The sequence below is a fragment of the Sebastes fasciatus genome, chromosome 19 (assembly GCF_043250625.1).
Source record: "Sebastes fasciatus isolate fSebFas1 chromosome 19, fSebFas1.pri, whole genome shotgun sequence".
Lineage (NCBI taxonomy): Eukaryota > Metazoa > Chordata > Actinopteri > Perciformes > Sebastidae > Sebastes > Sebastes fasciatus.
In genome coordinates this window covers 10,941,308-10,956,374 of record NC_133813.1, presented here as the reverse complement: position 1 = coordinate 10,956,374, position 15,067 = coordinate 10,941,308, and the positions used below count along the sequence as shown (strand labels likewise).

Sequence of the window (15,067 nt, the reverse complement as noted above, 5' to 3'; positions counted from 1 at the left end):
AAAAGTACATGTAACAACTGATGTATATATTTCCCTCTGAACTGTAGTGGAGTACAAGTATAAATGTGAATAAAATGGTATAACACTTAGGTAAAGTACCTCAAAACTGTACTTCAGTACAGTAATTGAGTAAATACACTTACTGTTGCATTATACCAACAAAGCTTGGTTATCAAATACTTGATTCCAAAACTGAAAGACGGAAAAAATATCCTACTTGTTGCAATACTCTGTCATTGCAACACTGTTACATCCATAAAATAAATAGAACTTTCAATTGTGAGATACGTCTTTCCATCATTGACCTTTGTCCATTGTCCAACAACGTTTTCTTCTCTGCCCTTACCCTGGCCACACTCCTCTCCTTGGTCTTTCAATGATCTTCCTGAATGTGTTCATAAAAAGCAGCCTCGTCTTTTCAGCAAAGCATTTTTTTTTTTTTAATGCTCTTTCCTTTTATAAGACCCTAATCATAAACTATTATGTGTTACATGGTGTCCTAGCTTGCTGTGTGATTTTGTATCATATTTATGTAAGCCCATAAACATGTGCAGACCATTTCAAGACGAGCAAAGGTAACTGAAGGAACGGCCTCTTCTAACTCCACTCAAAATTCCAGGCACGCAGATTTAAAAAAAAAAAAAACTCCATCCTTGGGTTTGTCAATGCTATTTTTCTTTTTGTTAGATTACCATCTTAATTTGTAGCTTCATACCAATAATTTTATTGTAAACTCTATTTTATCTCCCAAACTCCTCTTTGTAATCACATCCCAGTCTATTTGCTGATTGGCTTTGCAGCTATGGCGCTGTATAGTACTTTCCGAAAAAGATCCATCAGTTTGATCTGTCTACAAAGTGGATTGCCTGTCAGGACAGTCATATTGTTATTATTGTTAAACTGATATGGATTTTTGAAAGCTGATACTATTACTAATGTTTTTGTTAAGAACTTGCAAAGAGCTGCGATTCTCCGAAAATACATTTATTCTGCATTTCCACCAGATTTATATTCTTTATACTGCGACAACTCAATTTGTGCAAATGAAAGGACGACTGTCTCGTCAAACCCACACAAACTATTTTGTATTTCTAAGCTATGTGATAGAAAACAGATATAATGCAGCCTTTGTTCAGCATGGAAACCACCATCATCTAAAGCTATTACAGTTTTCCCCTTTGAAATTGTTTGCTTGTTCGGGTGTCAACTGAGAGTCAATCAGCTTTGTCAGATACAGACATTTAGATTTGAAAGTTCCATAAACATTTATCAATCTGATTTGGAGAAATGCAGTATGTTCCAATCAAATCATAACACAGGAAAAATATGACTACGGATTGCTTCACTGCTAAACTAATCTTAAGAGACTTTGCAGACTATCAACAGCATCAGTCACCCCCCTCTAGGCAGCATTTCTTCTTCTATCAGTGGGAATCAGAATCAGATAGGAGGAGGAGGAGAGTTCACACTGTTCGGGAAATCGTGATACAATTCTTTTAACAGATAAGCCATGAAGCTGCATCACAAACATAAGAGCTCCAGGTACTGCATTTTAGCTCAAGTCGTTTGTTGTGTACTTATGTTAAAGGTGCTAAATGCGAGATTGGGAGTATTCCTATTGCCTCCGCACAGCTCTTAACCATAGACTATACAAAGATGGACAACATGACAGCTCCCCAAAAGTGAGGCCAAAACATCTCAATCGCCCCCTGGTGGCTGGCTGCAGTATAGGTCATAAAGCCCGCCTCCTAACTCATAACCATCATCCATTCACAACCTTTCTGTCTCTCTCATCTCTACTGGCTCCTACTCTATCAGGTGACTGTGGGTGGTTCATTCTTAGATAACCAAACATATTCTGCCACGCTCTCTCTGAGCCAATCATATAGTTGAAACATCACATTTTAAAACTGTTCTCCTAACTGCCGCTGTCAGTTGCCATTTCAGTGCGACTCGATGTAACCCACCTCCACCCCATTTCCTCCAGTCTTCATCATATTCAGTGCCCAAGCCTGCTCCACATCCCTTCATTGGATCTTCAGCTACTCCCTTCACCACCACCACCACCACCAGTGTCTAGACTCCAGGGGGGGATATACTCTCATCACTACCCCCTTTGATATACTACGTCACGATGGAGTCTAATCACCAAAGACTTTGCACTATTCTTCTTATCATGCATCATATAATAAATGATTGTTCAATCGATACAGGATCTCTCCTGCATTGAAATACCACATATATACTCCAAATAGGAGCACCAGACCCCTCCACAACTGAGACATTTATGAACAGTATTAAAGTCAGGGAGCAAACTAAAATTGAAGTAGCTCCTTATCACTCATCAGAAAACTTCATATGCAAACTTTTCAAAGAACTCATGGTTTCCTAGATTTTTACAAATACCTCTGGTCAACTACATTGCTATATTTGTTACAAAACAGTCCCAAATATTCTTCATTATTTAATAGCCAGTCATGAAAAATAAGTCTTGAGGTACACAGTGCACATGCGGTGAACCATCTGTCAATTGCCTCATGGCACTTTAATAACGCGTATAAGCCGCCGGGCATCAGAAAGTGCTGAAAAGATGCTCCTGAAAATGAATACCAGAATTGATGCCATGGTGTATCTGCTACCATGGAAAATTTTACGTGGCCTGCCGTCTTATTCTTTATATTCACAAGATGTTCACGCCTGCTGCTGCTCCAGCAGTCATAAAGAAAAACTCCAGAGATGTACACGGTGCCTCCTCGCCTGCTGTGGTAGAGCTGGCAGGACATCGTGTTCACTTCGACAGGCCCATAATGTACCCACTGGTGCGTTGTAAAGTTTTATACTGCTCATCTTTTCTTAAGGCGTAAAGGCGTTTTCTATTGTTAATGCACCAAACACAATAAAATAGGAAGATGTGGTATGTAGACATGCACACATGTGAGCAGTCCACCCCAATCACATCAATGAAGATAGACTAAATATTAGAATCCTTATTATAACACAATATTATTCAAAGCCACAAAAATGACCATGAAATAGAATCAACACCTCTCTAAAACAGTTTCAACAAAAACATTCAATATCATAACTTTGATGAAGGTAGAATTTAATGCAGGGCTGTTGTGTTGGACATTAAAGGTGCAGTGTGTAAGATTTGTCGCTATCTAGTGGTGTGGTTGCAGATTGCAACCAATAATTTACACTGAAGAAAGCCTAGGCTGACCATTACTATTTTGATAATTGATAAATCGTTTAAGTCATCTCTTAAAGGTACAGTGTGTAGGATTTGGCAACATCTAGTGGTGTGGTTGCAGATTGCAACCAACTGAGTACCCATCCGCTCATTCCTCCCTTTCCGAGACTGTGGTAACATGAGCCACCGTCTGCAAAACTGTGGTAACGCCTCACTCAGAGGCCATCCTTACCATAATAACACTAGGAGCAACAGTAGTCAGACGGCGGCTGGCGGTACCACGGTTTAGCACTCCGGGGCTCACGTTATCGCAGTTTCACAAGTGTTTCGGAGAACTACGGTGGCCTTCAGGTAATGTAAAAAAGTGAGAAACCCTTTTTAGAGGATAGTGGGATTGGGCCAGTTTTTCATGATATGTCCCCTTTAAACAAATGTTGCCTAAAATCAATAAATGATGGTATCATTAGCCTTCCACATTTCAAAGCTAATCTTCTAATAAATCCCTTAATGTGAAAACATGAATAATATCTAACCCAAGCAAACAGACCAATTTGATAGTGATATGTATGGACTGACAGAACCAGAGAGCTGTTTGCTTATTCAAATCAATGTGTTTGCAGTAATTAATAGGACATTCCTCGAGCTGGCTTAACCAAGTCCCAGCCATTAATTGCATGCCATGAGCCATCTTTCCATTTCATTTCCATCTGAGTTTTTTTCCTCTCCTTGCCTGGACTGTTGATGCATCCATCCTGGTTTTCTGTCGACCCCAGAGGCTTTATTCGTTAATGAAACAAAAGTGCTCATTTCAAATTCCATTTACCCATTCTGAAGTGCATTCCATGATTAATTGAACCCACCATATCTTTTTTCCCAAACAAGTCCCCTGGTATCACCGGCATCCACCAGCATCTCTGCAGAGCCCTGCCCAGGCACAGCAAATCAAATTAGGATTGACATCATTTCTTTGAACTGCCTACCTTGCTGTGTCTACACAGGGGAGGAAAACAGTGTGTCATACGTTTGATGGATGTAAGTGCACCATCAATCTCTCTCTAAAAAATGGTCTGTGTGCTAAGAAGGCTGCACAGAGATGTGTGTCAGCGTGCCAGGACATTACGCAGGTTGCTGAGCTTGCTGGGAAATTGATAGGGCATGCCTGTTAGACCCATAGTAACAGATGGAAGATGTTTGAATGAGAACATTCTGCACGTTCTCATGAAAACCTCATAAAATCATATGAAGCCTTATTTACTTGAGATATTAGAGCTGCATTGATTGAGTTTGGCCTCTAGAGGGGCGTCAGCTAGTTGGGAATTTAGACTATATATAAGAAGTGGACGTAGTCACCATGACGTCACCCATTGGTTTGTGGACTGCCATTTTGAAGCCTTGAGTTCAGCATTTTGGTCGTCGCAATCTTGTTTTTTGCAACCAGAAGTGACTAGAGAGGGTGGAGCTAAGTACAACCGAATGCTGAATAAGACATTTTTAGGCGACCAAAAAGGTTATAATTAACTTTCATGATCTGAAAACACACTGAGAAAGCTGCGGCTCGCCTTCGCCATGTTGAGAGCCGTTGAGCGGCAATAGAAATGTTCCCGATCCCGTATTTAGCTCCTTTAAGGTTAGGCATTGACCTTGAACAGTTAAGGTTTGGCATTGGCCTTGAATAGTTAAGGTTAGGCATTGACCTTGAATAGTTAAAGTTTGGCATTGGCCTTGAATAGTTAAGGTTAGGCATTGACCTTGAATAGTTAAGGTTAGGCATTGATCTTCAATAGTTAAGGTTAGGCATTGACCTTGAATAGTTAAGGTTAGGCATTGACCTTGAATAGTTAAGGTTAGGACAGCTCGTTGGGCAGCGAGTCTCGTGAGATTTTTTGCAAATTTTCGCAATTTGTGGGTTACCTTCTAGACACGACCGAGGACCCGCTCCCTATGTAGATATGAAATGCTCATTCCAAGCTAACGAAAAGACAATGGTTATTAGTTTCAGGTGATTATACTCTAATGAAAACATGTACGTTATGAATATTATATTCCATTTCTGCTAATAGATCCCCCAAAGTGCCACACCCTGTTCCTTTAAGGCTATAATATAATTCAGCAAACTTTTTGGGATTGCTTTTGAGTCGACTGTGGCAAACAAATATCCATCCACTGCAGACAGTAGTGCCACTGCAGTATCACTCCCCCTTTCCACAACCCTGCGCGCCAGGCTTTTACAGGCTGACTCACAGAAAAACACCTCAGAGCAGTGAACCAAAAGCTCCATATGTACTTGTCATCAGTTGCAGCGAGGATACCAGTTTTATGTTTATATAAACAAGCTGAACCTTCACACCAAAACCAAAAAGAAGTAATTTATTTGTAGACCACATGACCACAGCTGGGATATTTTTTGAATATTTAAGATAATATTCAGAAACTGTTGTGCACTGACAGAAGAAAGGTTGAAAAACATAATTTTAATAATACATGGTATATTCACTAATGTGGCAATGCATTGAGAAGGCAACACATCTGCATATTGTGGAGGAGTATAATAGAATCTTCATGTATCTGCTGATGCTTGAAAACAGGCCATTGAGACATTAAAGTTTTCTAAAGGTGCGTGCAGCTACTGACTAAACATGCAGCAGATCTTCATTAGAATAAAAGAGATGCAATGGCTATAAAACCGTGTTAAAGGCCCTTTGGGCAATGAGGTTTATTTTATACGGAAAACAAAGGCTGGCCCACACTAAAAGCTTTTTCAAGTCTTAACAGATTTTGAAATGTGAGAGACCGGACAAGTAACGACATGATATGTTAAATTTAACAGTTTTGTTCCTATGGTGGTGAGTAACGATTTGGCCAAAACAGCAAACACCACACAATAACAGATGCATTCATGAACCACAAGAGTCCAAAACCAGAAAATCTCGTTAAACAAACACTTGCGTTATTGCCACGAATCAACCTCCATTTCTGAGGTCCATCTTACTACTACTTTATGTTTCGCGTTTTGCATTCCCTCATTCATTAGCCGTGGCCAACATGACGGTTGTGGTTGTCCTTCCGCTTCAGTCAGCTTGGTTCTCAATTGGCTATCGTTCTTTCCCACGTGACATGTTTAATATTTACGATTTGAAGCCGATCGGAGGATTTAAAAAACTCTCATAGCACACCTCACACCACAGGATTATCTTGAAAGAATCTTTAGAACCATCAACAAAAATCGGGGCTTTGCTGATGATTGTCGGGACTGGGGGAATCGGGCCTAAAATCGGCTTGATTCTCATGTTGGCTTAAAAGTTATTTTCTTAAATGTCAATAAAGTGCTACAAGGGTGAACATGCTCTGTGTTTTAAAGGTGAAAACTGAAGACTAAACATCAGCCGCCTTCCCCCAATTTCCCTTTAATTTTCCCATTCTGCGGAAATGGAGGTAGACATTTTTGCTTAGCGGAGTATATTAGAAGTTTAAGGAGCTCTGTAAATAGTTTCTGAATGTCTCGTCCCTTTTTCTCATTAATGAAATCATCCAGGATGCTGGTGTTCAGCCAGCCTCGCTCCCGCATTCAAGCGGCGAACTGGATGAACAATTAGGCGCACTAATCTCATGAGGGCATGCCTTTACCTCCCTATGAATAATTTAGCATTTAACCAGCTGCAGCTGATAACAACGAAATGTATTTCCCTCTGCCAAGCGGGGGCTGCAGCCGCGTGCGTTTTTGCATTCCCCTGGCGATGACAGGAGAGTGTAGGTTTTTCCCAAAATGTAATCACTTTCTGATGTCTGAAGTCAGCGAATGTGAGAGAACATCAGTTATGAGAGGATGCCCTGAGTGCTACAATGGAGTAATGGCTCTCTGAGATGCCTGTCCACCCAAGGCGAGGAACCTGACCTTTAAAGTGAGAGTTTACTTTTATATATGTTTTTTAGAAAGCACAAGAAAACTACAGAGAGCTGAATACCACAACCACAGACACTCCTGCCTCATGGGATGAATGACCAAGAGATCATTTTAAGGTCAACAAAGTCAAAATGTTCTCTGCATGAGCATCGCACATCACAGGTTAGCAAACTGACTTACCTTCAATAATCGCGCAACAAGAAGAGAAAGAAAGATTCTTATTGAAGTCTAAAGTGCAGTTTGAGTTTGTGAGTCATTCTCTAAACTTTGAAAAAGAAAAACTGTCAAGCTGTCATTTCAGGGCAGAAACCCACAACTCTTCATAGTCTACATCCGATAGAACTTCATGACCTACGCAAATGAGCGGACGGGTTCAGGAAGGAGGATTTAAGACGAACGCTTCTTCCCAAAAAAACTGCCTTAGGTCTCTCAGTGTTTACATTTCTTAGATCTTCACACACAGAAACTTGACACATGCCTTAAAGGTGCGTCTCTTGAGACCAGGTTGTTTTCATATTTAGTGCCACTTGTTTGTCATAAGTCAAAATTTCTCAAACAAATATTCAGTACTTACTTGCAGACCAATGCAAGACACAACTCCAATATATCATGATTTATTAGGTTGTTATAGAGAATCCTTTCCAGTTACATACATGCCATTAGTAATGTGATCTTACAAAGGGAAATGCCACCTTAATTATGTCATCAGTATGTTGTTTCCATGGCCTAGTAAAGTTAAACATGAGCTGCTCTCTCTCAAAGCCAGAAACCAGAGAAGTAAGTCTCAAACTTGTGATGTCATCGGGCATAAAGTCTGGAGCTGCTCCATAGACAACGAATGGGAGACTGATTTTGTGGTCCCACATAATGTTGGTTTTCTTTTTTACACCCAAATGCTTGTGGTGCTTGATGAAAAGTCAGGGGATCACTAAAGCCTTTAGGATTCATCCTCTAGGGACCATTAACGTCTTTACAAAATTGTATGGCAATCCATCCAACAGTTGTTCAGTCTGGACCAAAGTGGTGGTCCAACAGAACGACACTGCCATCCATGTGAAACACTGAAATAATGAAAAGCAATTGTTAAGCCTCTGCAGAGCTCTGTTTGTGTTTGTGGCAATGCAGTCAGGCAGAAGTCGCACAAGCATTAGCCAGCAGCTCTGTGCTCGTGCCCAGTATCTTAAAAGCATCACCAAATATCCAGCTACAAAGTGTTATGTTCCTCACCTCGCTCTGGGGCGGAGGGATCTGTGCAGTATCCACGAGGTGAATCCAAATAGGTAGTTTCTTTTTACTGTTCTCGAAGTCGGGAATAAACTTCAGTTTACTGACTGAAGCCAACACTCAGTGTAACGATCCAAATGTTGTCAACATTTTTTAGGCTTTACTATTTCTACTTTTTATAACCAATGTAAATTCCACAGATTCTAAACAATAAAACACCTTTTTATACTCAGACAGGGAGGCCAGCCTAAGGACAATATACTGTAGGGACAAGCCCCAAATGAATACTGAAAGTTACAATATACACCAAAAGACTAGAACGATCCAAACACTAGATCAATACACCCCGTGGCAGCAGACTTATGAGACGACTCTGTCATTTGATGATGAATGCATCACCTTGACATTCGAGACAGAAGTGAGAAAATAATCTCAGAGTGAACACTGCTGCCAGGGCCCTCAGCGGCATCTGCGGTCAGGTCACGGAGCCGTCGCAGAAGCCATAAATAACTCAACCTGAAACAATAACCTGAGAGAAGAAATAGCCAATTTGTCATCCTTGAAGTACTAGTGATCTACTGGACCCATCCCACACCGTTCAGAGTCTGCGTCAGTACATTTGGTATCCCTCTGTGAAATAAAGCCAGGCACCACCAGGATGGAGCCATTCCCTTTGGCCCCATGGGGCAGCACATATCCCTCATCATCTGACGGACTACAAGTCCTGCAAACAGTGGGCGTCCCACTTTGTGGCAACAGTTTGTGTTTTGCTCTTTCCTGTTTCAACAAGTCTCTGTGCACAAAGCCAGGTTCATAAAGAAATGTTTTTTTCCGTGTATGGTGCGTAAGAACTGACCTGCACAGACCTGAACCCCATCCAACACCTTTGGGATGAACTAGAACGCCGACTGTGAGACGCCAGAGTTCAGCGTCAACCTCACTCTTACTCGTGGCTGAATGAAAGCAAGTGCCCGCAGCCAGGTACCAAAATATTACCGCAAATCTTATAACCTATACCGCTAGTCAGGTTAAAATGTAGTTTGTCTTGAGAGTTGCACTACAGAAATATCCATGACTTTATTCAAATCAAAAAGAGTTTATCCCTTTGGGAGCATGAATGTGGTCCGCAAATTTCATCGCAATCATCCCATTACATTGTTAAATATGAAATCTATAAGCGAAGATTTGATCTGGTGTTGGTGCTAGAGGGAAATCTTATAGTCTAGATTAGAAAATGGTTCATCCTCTGAGGAGCATGAATATAGACTGTATATAAGAAGTGGAAAACCGAATGCTGAATAAGACATATTTCGGTGACCAAAAAAGTTACAATTGACTTTCATGAACTGAAAACACACTGTAAAAGGGTTAAAGTTGTAAGACGAAAATGCAGACAACTGCCAGACCAGACAACACCGTGGTAGTGACCTGTCAATCACAAGGTAGCCACGCCCTAAAGCATCACCTGCTTTTCGGTCTACTTTACTCTAAATGGGACCATAATTTACAAAATGAACATCATGCTGTATTGAAGAAGACTTGAAACTAGCGATTGAGACCATAAACTCATGTTTACAATGTTAACTGAGGTAATGAATCAAGTGGGTCATTTTCTCATAGACTTCTATACAATCAGACTTCTTTTTGCAACCAGAGGAGTCGCCCCCTGCTGGCTATTAGAAAGAATGCAAGTTTAAGGCACTTCCACATTGGCTTCACTTCTCAGCTGTCAGAAAACTCAGGTATCTGCCCATTAGATATAAATATTTCTGGTGCACCAATGACATTTTGGACCAACGGCGATGCTGATTTAAAGAGCACATGGGAGTTTTCCCTCAAGGCTTTCTGCCTGAAAGGGTTTATTTTAACCCTTCTCCCATATGCGAAGAAGCAGAAGTAGAAGTCAGGGGTTATAAAAAACATTATTCATCCTTAAGGCACTATGAATATCTCCAGGGAATACAATGATGGATTTATGGAAATCCAGCCGCTGGACGAAAGGTCAGAGTCTACAAGTTCTTTTTGTAGTCATTTATTATTTATAATGATTATAGGAATGTTTTTAGGAATAAAATGTTGTATAAATCAGGCTATGAATGACATATGAACAAACCCCTCTGTAAAAATCTTCAGAATATACTGTAGATAGGAATGAAACTGGAACGTTTGGTGTATATAAGTGCTACTGAAGTGGAGATTTCTGGCTCAGAGTGAGAAAAAAACTAATTTTGAGAAAACGACCTTTAGAAATATGGATTGTAAAATTCCATACATTTTGAAGACACTACAGGGGAAGAGGATAAAATGTGTAAACAATAAATATCTCCACGAAACTTCCCCAGTTGATTACTTACAGTAGATTGACAATTATTTTTGGTATGAAAAGTTTTCTGACATTTAATGTTTAAAAATGCATATGAGGCATTATCTAATACTAACTTCTGGTCAAGAAATCTACAGACGTGAATAAACAAAGTAGTAAAATAAACTCCTAAATGTATATTTCGGTTTTCTTTCTATTAGTCTTAAAGAATGAATGAATGAATGAATGAAAGACTTTATTTCGAACATAAAAATAAATAAAAACAGATACAAAATAAAGAGAAATAGTGTCCGAAAAGGAGTAGGTAGAAGTAAAACTTCCCCTATACCCCTTTCTCACTTCTCCTCTAATAACTGATATATCATAGAATGATAATATAATATAATATATAAACTATCCCAGATTTATTTACATCCCAAATTAAATATATGAACAGCATCCCAGGTTTATTTACAACCCACATTTCCATATGGACTCTCAGAATTGCTTGTTAACAGCGATACCTGTGGCTGTTAAGTCAGCGTCAGGCTCGCGCTTGCTCACTCTAAATAGACATGAACGAGCATCCCTCAAAACAGTGAGGCGACACACGTCAGCTAAAACCACAATATCACTGTATATTTCACCTGCTTGGCAGTAATGTTAGCTGACCAGACGAAGGTCTCCATGAATCACTGCTGATCCTAATGTTGGCTTTTCCTGCCTCAGCCCCGCTGCTTCAGCCTCCGGGGCTGAAGCAGCGGGGCTGAAGCAGGAAAAGAAACGTTATCGTCTCCGACCGCAGCCGGAGGGAGACACCGGCACCCAGTTGGAGACGATAACGTTTCTCACTGCGGAGCCCCGTCACTTCACAAGACACGGGAAACCTCTGTTGGTCTGGAGGAGCTGCAGCATTTATTTCTGCACAAACGTCCACTGTACATTCACTAGATATTCTCAGAGCTAGACTAACTCTACTGCAGTGTGGAGTTTGCGCGCATGAACGTGAGGTGGAGCGAGACAGCGAGAACGCGCGCGTTGTGTGAGTGAAGGCAGGCAGGCAAAGGAGCGGTCTGAACAGCGTAGCCACACGCAACGCGCATATGCGAGCGTGCATGGTTAAGAAGTTACAAACAGTCCCTTTAAAGAAGACATGTTATAGAAATACAATAGCAAAACAATCTCAAAATTGATCAGTGCATGAAAAAAAAAATGTTTTCGCCTGCAGTGTCTCCTTTTAAAAAATAATAATAAGTTTGCTTCAGTTATTGACGGTTATTAATGTGCAGTGTGTCAGCTGGCTCTCAGGGGTCACTCAGTGAGTTAATGAGCAGTGCGCGTGGACCCCCTCTAATTAAAAAGGTAGCCTGTGAGCGTGGCGGGCAGTGGGCGGGGCCTGTGGAGGATCAGGTTGGGCTGGTCCACTGTGACTGAACTCTCCCACCAGAGGAGCCGGGAGGACGGCAGGACTGCAGCTCTCCGTGCTCTCCGTGACGGACACAATAACGCACGACTGCTCTCAGAGAGCACGAGCTCAACTCGGTGCAGTGAGATGTGTGCGCGCGTTCTCTGAAGAAGAAGGTAAGAATTTTTTTTGTTCTTCTTTTCCGCCCTTCATCATCCCACAGCTCACTCTTCACCGGCTGAGTGGCTTCTAATTTCCATAATGGATCGTTATGATTATTTGTGATTTTGTAATCAGGTGGAGGATGTGCTGATTGTTTTTTTTAATAGGCCACTGATGAGCACATTGTGAAAATTGCTTTATTTCCATCTCCATCAGTTGGTGATGCTAATTCATGCAGCCTGGTGTTCAGTAATTGTTGAATATTTCAAAAAGCACATGAAAAAAAAAAAGTAAATACTAATGTTGTATATTTATAATGAACAAAAACAATAGGCTGCTTCTCCTCTGCAGCCTCATTTAGATTTATTTTCAGAAAATTCAACCCTCAACAGGTAGGCCATCTTAAATCTCAAAACACAGCAGGGGAATGTAAATATAGATATTCTATGAATATAAAGGAAATAATGAATGATTAAAGCTGCAAAGGATAGTTTGAAGCTTAGGGAAATAGATCTGCCATTTGAGAATAAACACTAACAACACAACCTCCTCAGATGGATGAAAGCAGAAGACAATACACTTAAGTTTCCTCTGTGAAGGGCAGTGTGCAGCCAGTGTTCAAGGTTGATAAAACATAATGATTAATGTCATGAAGGTTTGGAGTTATGACCCCCCCTCTATCCCTCGGAGAGTACAGCTTTTTAGAAATGAACTTCATTCATCATGGTAGTGCACTACCTGGCACAAGCAGTTAGTTTACAGTGTTTGTAAAAACAAATGATATATGAAGTGGCAGCAGAATACATTACCACGTTGAGGATATTCATGTGTGTGCTTGAAAAGGATGCCAGATTTTTTATTTGTTGGACGTGACCTGAAGGAAAGTTATGCAAGTCGACATTTAAAGTGCTGGAATTTGTGGTTTTGTGGAGAAATATTTGAATTTGAATCGTGGTTTTAGCAATTTTGACAACATTTTCTGTTTTTTTTCTGTTTTACGTCATTGTAAATGAATCTTTAGGAGTGGGTTTGAACTGTTGCTCAGACAAAATAAGTAGTGATGCACCGATACCGGATCAGATATCGCAGGGCTGGCTCTAGCCCTATTGATGCCCTATAGGTGAAACAGGCGCCACCACCGCCGTTCTAACCTTAGCCCCGTAAACCGCAACACACATGATAAATCACAATGGTTTTAAGACAAAAATTAAGATTTGAATTTTCATAAATAACTACATTTATTATAATATAAATTAACAATTGGTCCCTGATATTGTTGGCTTAAAAGTGTTTAGTCAGTTTCACTACGAGAGTTACAGAGATGAAAAGTGTATTTTTATTTATTTGTGTTGATTTGTTACCTCAATGCAGAAAATGAGAAAGGTCGCCCACCGGCATTTATTCTTATACATTTAAAAAAACAAAACATTTTTAGGGCAATCAGCGCCCCCCAGAAGGTGGCAGCCTAGGCGATCCTTAAGCCGGCCCTGGGATATCGGGCCGACACTAACTCAAATTTCTGGATCGGATATCGGTGACAATGGGGCCCATCTATTCAATTCAATTCAATTCAATGTTTGTTGCTGCATTAAAAAGGTTTACACCTGAATTGTAATTCCTGTTAATTTTGAAGATATTTTACCAAGTTGCTGGTGTACGATTTAATATTTGAAAAACAAGTTACAATTCAGTAAATTTATCTGTATATTTATTTGTTACACTTTGTTTTACAAAGTTAAGAAAACAAAGTTTAAGTCAAGGCTGATGTTGCCTTACACATAAAAGAATGATCCCAGTCACTTCCACACAGTGAGACATTCAGCTTATTAATCAAACACTGATATCAGATCAGTAATCGGTATCGGCGGTTACCCAAAGCCCGGGTATCGCTATCAGTATCAGGACTGAACAAGTTGGATCGGTGCATCCCTTAAAATAAGCAATTTGAAGACATCTACATGTATATGGGCTCAAGGAACTTGGGATGGACATGTTTCACTCTTCTGGCATTTCTAATCCCATTAATCAAAAGAGGAATTGAATCTGTCAGAAGTAATCAATAACTTAATCAATAATGAAAATAATTTTTTGTTGCAGCCATAACCTTTGTGCACAAGAGAAAAAAAAAATCAGATGAGCAGGTTAGACAAAGTGCTGATGCATTCATCTTTTCTTCTACAACCTTGACGATGAGTGTGTCACTAAATATAATGAATGTGTAGGGATTTGCGGAACATGATGCAGAGAAGATTCCATTAGGGCTGCCAATCAATTAAAATATTTAACGCAATTGATCGCATGATTATCCATAGTTAATTGCGTTTTAATCGCACATTTTTTATCTGTTCAAAATGTACATTCAAGGGAGATTTGTCACATATTTAACACTCTTATCAACATAGGAGTGGGTAAATATTCTTGCTTTATGCAAATGTATGCATATATTTATTATTGGAAATCAATTAACGATACAAAAAAAAAACCTCACATGTACTGCATTTAGCATAAAAAATATGCTCAAATCATAACATGGCAAACTGCAGCCCAACAGGCAACAACAGCTGTCAGTGTGTCAGTGTGCTGACTTGATTATGACTTGCCCCAAACTGCATGAGATTATCATAAAGTGGGCATGTCTGTAAAGGGGAGACTCGTGGGTACCCATAGAACCCATTTACATTCACATATCTTGAGGTCAGAGATCAAAGGACCCCTTTCAAAAGGGCCATGCCAGTTTTGTCCTCGCCAAAATTTAGCGCAAGTTTGGAGCGTTATTTAGCGTCCTTAGCAACAAGCTAGTATGACATAATTGGTACCAATAGATTCTTTAGGTTTTCTAGTTTCATATGATAATCGTCACTCTAGCTTTAATACTGAGCCCGC

At 40.2% G+C, this 15,067-nt stretch overlaps 1 protein-coding gene across 2 annotated transcripts in view; it reads right to left on the bottom strand.

Annotated features, from left to right (window-relative positions):
- The window catches only part of LOC141757806 (transmembrane protein 230-like), a 45,384-nt gene that overhangs the window by 9,707 nt on the left and 20,610 nt on the right, over positions 1 to 15,067 (bottom strand). The gene's annotated exons all lie outside the window — the stretch shown is intronic.